The 7,407-nt window shown below is 35.9% G+C and overlaps 1 long non-coding RNA gene across 1 annotated transcript; it reads left to right on the forward strand.

The window, feature by feature from the left end:
* The first annotated feature begins 710 nt into the window (after positions 1 to 710).
* LOC145995164 (uncharacterized) lies at positions 711 to 6,984 on the forward strand. Its single transcript, XR_014442416.1, has 4 exons — positions 711 to 789; positions 2,758 to 2,907; positions 4,248 to 4,319; positions 6,821 to 6,984. It is a non-coding gene; the product is annotated as an uncharacterized LOC145995164 (long non-coding RNA).
* Positions 6,985 to 7,407: the final 423 nt, after the last annotated feature.

A 7,407-nucleotide genomic window follows, 5' to 3' on the forward strand; every position in this document is an offset into this window, starting at 1 on the left:
ATTCGAATGCCTCACCTCACCGAACCTCAATTCTAACATACACTACACTGCTATATATAAACAACATATTATACTGTAAACAGGAACGAAGCTGATTTTGTGTTCTAGAAGATAGAGAATTCCTTTGCAAAAATAGAGGTCGAGGACTGGAATAGGTGGTTATTATTGTATCATAATGCCTCTTGACCTCCTATTGCCACAATGTAATCTGAATGAGCAGATATGAGAAATATAGTGAATATTCACAGAACACGAAAGCCTATTCCCTCAAGGGGTCTCAGTTCGATTTCATTTTGAAGCATATTGCACAGTGATTCAATACAAATTTAAACTGTAGTGTCAGTTTCGATTAGCTTATCTTGATCATAAGGTTGATTTATTTTATAAATATTATCGAGCCTTTTAAATTTGGGGATAAAAGTCGGAACATTTGAGTCTCAAAAATATCAGGTATAATATCATATCCAAGAACTGGCAGTTGGGAATGGAGATCGCTCCCATCGCCCCCCCCCCCAGTGGATCCGCCTGCCACAAAAGTTGTCTAAACCACCCCCACCCCCAAAGATCGTTGCTTTGCTTAAAGGACATTCACTTTTAGTGTCTTTTGTTGCAAGTCACGCGTCGTATACGGCGCGCTTTTCGTGTGGACCAATCGAAGGTCGTCTGGGACAAGCAGGCCCAGAATAGCCTTGCCGTTGACATTGTGTGAGGTCGTCTGTGCCGTGGGCCAGAATAGTTTGTCTGCTGAGTGGGTATTTGAAAGTGAAGATAAGAAAGCAGGATTCGAAGGTAAGTAAGTTCAATAACGTTTTCAATATTTTTACACTGTAAGTTTTCTTTATATATGCTCAGATTGTCCTATCCTAAATGCTTAGACCAAAATGTGTTTCACATTTCGAAATAATGACAGTACACGGTGAGAGGGCACTGTTTAGCATGCAGTGTGAGCCCTTTCAATAGTTCTCGTCCGAAGATTGGCATTCGTGATGGTTTGATTTGATTTGATTGATTCGTTTTATTTTACTTCGCGGTTTGTGCCTCTTGGCTAATTTTGAGAATATGGGGATGAGTGATGAAATTGATGAATGGACATTTACAAACAACCATGCCCAAGCGGGATTCGAACCCGGGACACCTGGCGTCGCAGCTCGACGTGCTAAGACATTTAAATAACTAGCGAAATCACAAATATTACTCTTTATTACTTTGCTCCTCAGGTCGCCTAACTTGAAGATTTTAACAAATGTGAAAATTTTGGGGGTCCTTGTCCCCGCCAATTTACGCCTATGGTTACGGAGACAGAAATCATGGTTTAAGTTCGTTTCCGTCCTTCCCACTCCCATTTTTGGAGAGAAATAACTGGAAAACTATAACGATAAAAAATAAAATTTCAAGTGCACAAACGAAATTCTATCCAAGAAGTTGCTTGATTTTTTCTTCCTCCATGATGGGGAGCTTTTAGTTGTTTAGTTTAGTTATTTCAATGGTGTAAACGTAATGATTTTGTCCTTCATTTTAAAGTTGGGGGCGAGGGAACTTCAAATATTAATTTAATTTACTCTCAAATCGTTACGGTACAATCGAAAAAATGCGCTGGGATAAAACTGTACGGGCTACCTGAAGTCCCCCCCCCAAGTTCAATTTGTGAATACTCGAACTCTGTAATGTTGCAAACGAAAGTAAATGCTATACAATCCGGTACAAACGAAAGATAATCTTACTTTAAACAGAATATGTGGATGTTTGGGGGAACAACGTTACAAAGGTTGACCCTACTACAATTATCACTGCTTCTAGGATTCTCTATCATCTTTATTTCTTTCTCCGTTTTCATATGTTTCAATTTTTCTCTGCTCTCTTGCTTCCTCTGTTTCCATTTCCGTTATTCTTCTTTACCTTTTGTCTCTTTCTTTCTACGCTTCCTTCTCTCTTTCCCATTTCCTTCTATTTATGTTCTCTGTCATTCGCTGTCAAGGTATCTTCGGTCTCTTTCACTCTCTCTCTTTGTGTTCTTCTGTTCTTGTGTGATTCTCGCTGCGCTGTAAGCAATCCCAATTTTTAACTGTTGGCTATTTGTGTTAGGAGGAGATGGGCCAAAAATATTTCGTTGTGGGCTAGAGCCCCCTTTGGTGTCGACTATTCTGACTGCGACTGGCACCTTCGTTTGGTGTGTGATGTTCCTAAAGTTGTAAAGTAACTTGTTGCGCATAATTCATAATCTTTCGTTATTGCCTGGCGGAACGTACCCCAGAGGGATTTGTAATTGATTTTTAAGTAAAGAGGCCAAAATAATGCAGTGGGATACTGTGGGACGTAAAGTTAATTTGCATGGGAAATATTATTTACAAAACAGGCTTCTGTAAGAGTTTATAAGATTTGTAAGCTGCTGCTTAAACTCCATTCATTCGTTGTAGTCGATTGCATCTAATTCACAATTTTTTAAAGGAAAAAAGACACATTGTAAACAAGGGCGTGAAAGTTAAATATACCTTGACATTAATTTTCGGGAGCAATGATCGCCTTCCCACATTCAGACGCTGATATTCGTGAGGTTTTCTGTAGTGTGCGTCCATAGTATCTTCTAATTTTCGGTCCTTGGGGGATTCTAAACATTAACAATATAAGTTAAGGAAACTTACAATTTCAAGCAGCAGCTAGAATTTCTTTTAGAGTGTTGTCTTAGATTTCTTTTACACATAAATATGGTTGTGTAACATAAAATTTTAAGTATTATTTTAATTTTCAACTCCTTTTCAGGAATGTGCCATGCATAGAGAGGAGTGAATACGGATAATACCCACAAACACACTCGCCTTAGTTCCAATCTACACTGAACATTTCGCCACTCATCACCGATAGCAGTTTTTCAAGGATCCTGCATGGGTTGGGTTTACACAGATATGCAATGTAAGTAGAGTAGTTCAAATCTAATTTTGTTCTCTTTTCAAGGGAATTTATTATTCATTATTTTCATAAGTTTTAAGCTGTAGGAACTTGAAATGAAGAGGTCTCTTAGGAAGTAAGCTTATATGTTGAGGTGGGAGGACCAGTGGCGACCACTATATGTACCCAGGTGTAGCGCACGCTAGAGGTGGTCAGCTAGTATTGAACATTTAGTCATCATAGTGAGTGTGAAAAGAAAATTAAAGTGTCAAAAGTACATGCATACATAAATACATGTATCAAGGAGTCCGAGGTTCCATACTCGGTAGTGGTTCAGATTTCACTTTGAACTTTAGGTGCAGCCCCGATTAGCCTTTCTGTGCATAAAGTGGACTTAAAAACAAATTCAAACAACAAATCTGGAAATAGGAAAGGGTGGGTGGGTGTCTCATAGCTTCGGTTATTTCTGTTTCAAAGGGAGTGTTCGCCACTGGGAAGGACAGTACTAATAGTTATACACAGTGTAGGCTGGAGTGTAAAACTTTGTTGTGACTGTCTTAAGAAGTATTTGGAAATTGATATGGCATACTAATTACACAATGTGTACAGCGAGATGTTAAAATATTACCAGGCAAGTTGTTCATAATTTTCAATATTTTTTGACGTCCCACGTGTATTTAAGGAATTGAACTGCATTGAACTTCTCCGGGAAATATTTATGCATCTCACTCTTTACATACCTTTCCTAATATCTTTGTTACACAATTAATTTCATGGAGGATTAGTGAAAAAAAATGGTTGACTAGACCACACAGCAAATATACTTCTGTGTCAGCATCTTTAAGTTCTGAGAATCGATTGCTGCTTGTGTACAATTTAGTGTTCTTGTGGATGTGGGATGAAGTAAGTGATTCATACATTTTATTTGTTTTCTCTTTTCAACTTGCAAAGTGAGGGTCTGTGATGCTACATTTATTGGCTATCAGTTACCCTGTAAAAGCCTACATACAAATTTTGTCTTTGGAAATTAAATTCATTTTGAGATGTTATGTAGAAGAAAACACACAGATAAAGAAATTAATTCTTATTTGAAAAGTATCTAAACTTTCATCATTCTGGGTTTCTTTCATTCAATCTTCCACTGTATGTATAGACATTCCTTAGGAGAATTTAAATTGCTGGGGGGATCCAAATGATACTAACTTTGCATGATAATTAACTTTTATATGTTAAATCCACTTGAACGCTTCAAATAGTCTTCCATCTATTAAGAAATATAGTTGTACAATAAACTGTTGTATTGAAGAAGTTAAATTTTTGCTACTTTCAAGATTAATCTAATTTAAATTTATTCCTTATTTCAGACATTGAATGCTGTTTAACTAAAATAACCACATCTGATGTTTGAAGATGATCCTGATTTTGTAAATGGAAATGTAAGTAAATAAGTCAATTAACCTGTATGTAATCTGAAAATGTCAGAATCACATAAATAGAACTAGGAACGTAAAATATAATGCTGCGTGTGCGAACCATACATACACACCTTTCATTTTGTAATTAAGAATCTTTGGATACGCATTTCCAAAATGCACCTTAGCATAAATATACAAATTATAATCTTTATGTATTTCTTTCTATACTTTCTAAACTTTCAATAGAACTTTATTTCTGCTACTTGAAAACAGAATCATATCCATGCTTTTATTTTTGGAGAGTTGAACTTTCATGTAGCTATGTCTTGTTTCTATAGAAAATATTTAAAATTGTCAAGGGTATGTGTCTCTTGTCTGCTGGGTGAAGGGATGGAATGAGGCATCCACTCACTTCTCCTTCTGGCACTGTGCCTGTTACATGCTAGTATAATGTACAGAATAAATAAAATCTTTTTGCCTTTTCGCTACATGATGTTTACACATACACTTTGACAGGACAGAACTACAGGGTGCGAAATCATTGAAAACTGGTGGGGGAAGAAAGTTCTTAATTTACATTCCCCCTCCGCCACATGTGTGTATTATTAAAAGTAAATTAATTTGTTACTTTTATACATATCAGATATTGTAAAGCAGCCAACTAATTCCTTTAGTAACTTGGTTAAAGATGTTATAAATTATGAAATAGTTGAAGTGCTTTTATTATGTGTAAGTTTTTGTTTTGTTTGTGCTTTATGTTAATATAAATCAATTAGATTTCATAGTTATAATTTTCTTGCATTCTTGTTTTACTTTAATTGTGCGTATTGGTGTTGATTTGTTAATGATTTATTGAGAGAGAAAGCATTCAATACTCACAACTACACTAATTTGTGTGTGTTTTCGATATTATTCTTAGTACAGTATATTTGAAATTAAAAGTAATTGCTTATCTTTCGTTTGTTATAACAAAAAATCTTCCCCCCGGAAATTTTTGGTGGGGGGATTTTTAAGGCCAAGATTGTTGGTGGTGGGAAATCCCCCTGTCCCCCCAGGATTTCGCACCCTGCAGAACTAACAGAAACAAAAGAAAGCTAAAGCTAAACACTCAAAAATTAGTAAAAAAAATATTTTTCACACCAACATTGAATGGTACTGTTTGAGCTCTTAGGCGACACCAGAAAGGTGTTTGTGTGTGTGTATTGGGGGGCAATCCATTGACTTAACTTAATAGTAGAACAAATATTAACAATAAGAATCATGGTTATGATAATAATTTTACAGTAATAACTATTATAACAAAAAAATAAAATTATATTATTATTATTACTATTATTAAATCCTTTGGGAGAACTACTAGATGAATGAATATCAAGTACAACTTTTCCTTATTACTATAATTTTTTTTTTTTTTTACATTTTACACAGTTAGTGTACTGAAATGCACAGTTATTCTGTTTTATCTTTAAGTTTTAACTTTTCAATAAAAGCTTTCTAAACATTATTTATGTTATAACAACTTCTGCTTTTTGTGACTTGAAATGGCCGATGGCAATTCCAGGGGGTGGGGGGGGTCAACGGATATGTTCCACCTCCATCTCCCGACACCGATGTTTCAGCACAAAATATTATCCTAAAGTAATTTCTTACTTTTGAAGATAGTGTGCCATTTCCAGTTATATGCTGTGGCGTGCCCAGTAGTCAGCCCTCATTTCGCTATTTTTTCCTGCCTGTTTATAGCCCCATCATCACCCTCCTTGTATAGGCCCTTGCTTATGAAATAAAAGCATGCATGTTTATATTACCTTTGCATAATAGGGTGACATACTCTTAGTCCCTCCACCTGTTCATTCAATCAGTGGCGCACGCAAGGGGGGTTACTGGGTTTAACCCCCCCGAGCTTTAAATATTATGGGAAATGCTGTGTAAAATAAATTGCCAATTTAGTGCTACTGCATTCAATGTAGAAACTGATCAGCTTGAGGGCCTCCCCGATGGTGCAGTGGTAGGTCGTTGCCTTGTAATCAAGGGGTCCTGGGTTCGATACCCTGTGGAGGCACATAGTGGTTCGGATCCCACTTTGAACCGCAGGTACAGTCTCGATTAGCCATATTGTGCATAAAGTGGACTTAAAACACCAAGTCAATCTATCAATTGAGCAGCTTGACTGATTGATTTTGTTTATTTTTCTTCGCATTTCTGCCACTTTTGGGCTAATTGCGAACATGAGGATGAGTGATGATATGATGGAATGGATGAATGGACACTCACAAAGAACACCTGTGCTCAGGCTGGGATTCGAACTCGACACCCCAGGCGTTTTAGCATGCTTTCGTAACCATTCATCCATGAAGGCTGGCTATTCAAGCTTGAATCACTTTGTATGCACACATCACTAGTATACTTTTCAGGGAAGTATTAAGACTCATAAATGTTATAAGTACATTCTAAACTATCACACTCTGACCTAAATGCATTCTTGGTTATATTCTTATTTACTCTTACATTTTTTCTCCTTTCAGATCATGGACGCCTTTCCATACAGACATTTTAAAGGAATACAGCATGCAAATTTTTAGCAATGAAGTAAAATTCCTCTTTTTTTGGATAAAATTGTGAGAACTATGTTGAATTATTGCAAGATGAAATGTACGAATATTGTAAATAAAGTTGAATTTTTTGCTAACTGGTAACTTTATTTCTTCAACCTAATCTTTGGGGCGAAAAAAATTAAGCTCTGTATTTGAAATAGAGTGGTTAAAAATTATGTATATGAACATTTATAACTTCTACTAAATTTGCTCTGCCTTCTTAAGAATGTACATTTTCGTTTCTAATTAATTTATTAAAGTACTGAAATAGGTTCTAAAAGCACCAAAAATCACTCTCATTGTAATGATTGTGGCATTGAACTGAGTGTGCAGAACCAACAGCAATGGAAAGGTAAGGTTGAATTATTGCTTAATGTGTATGCAAGGTAGTATTTTTCAGAGATTATCCCCTTACCATGTATGTATATACTTGCATCCAACGTATACATAAAATTTATCTACGGATATACAAGTATACAGTATTTTGTTGTGTTAAGTATGTCATTTATTTATCCTAG

This window comes from Lepisma saccharinum, chromosome 11 (assembly GCF_977018435.1).
Source record: "Lepisma saccharinum chromosome 11, izLepSacc3.1, whole genome shotgun sequence".
NCBI classification, from domain to species: domain Eukaryota; kingdom Metazoa; phylum Arthropoda; class Insecta; order Zygentoma; family Lepismatidae; genus Lepisma; species Lepisma saccharinum.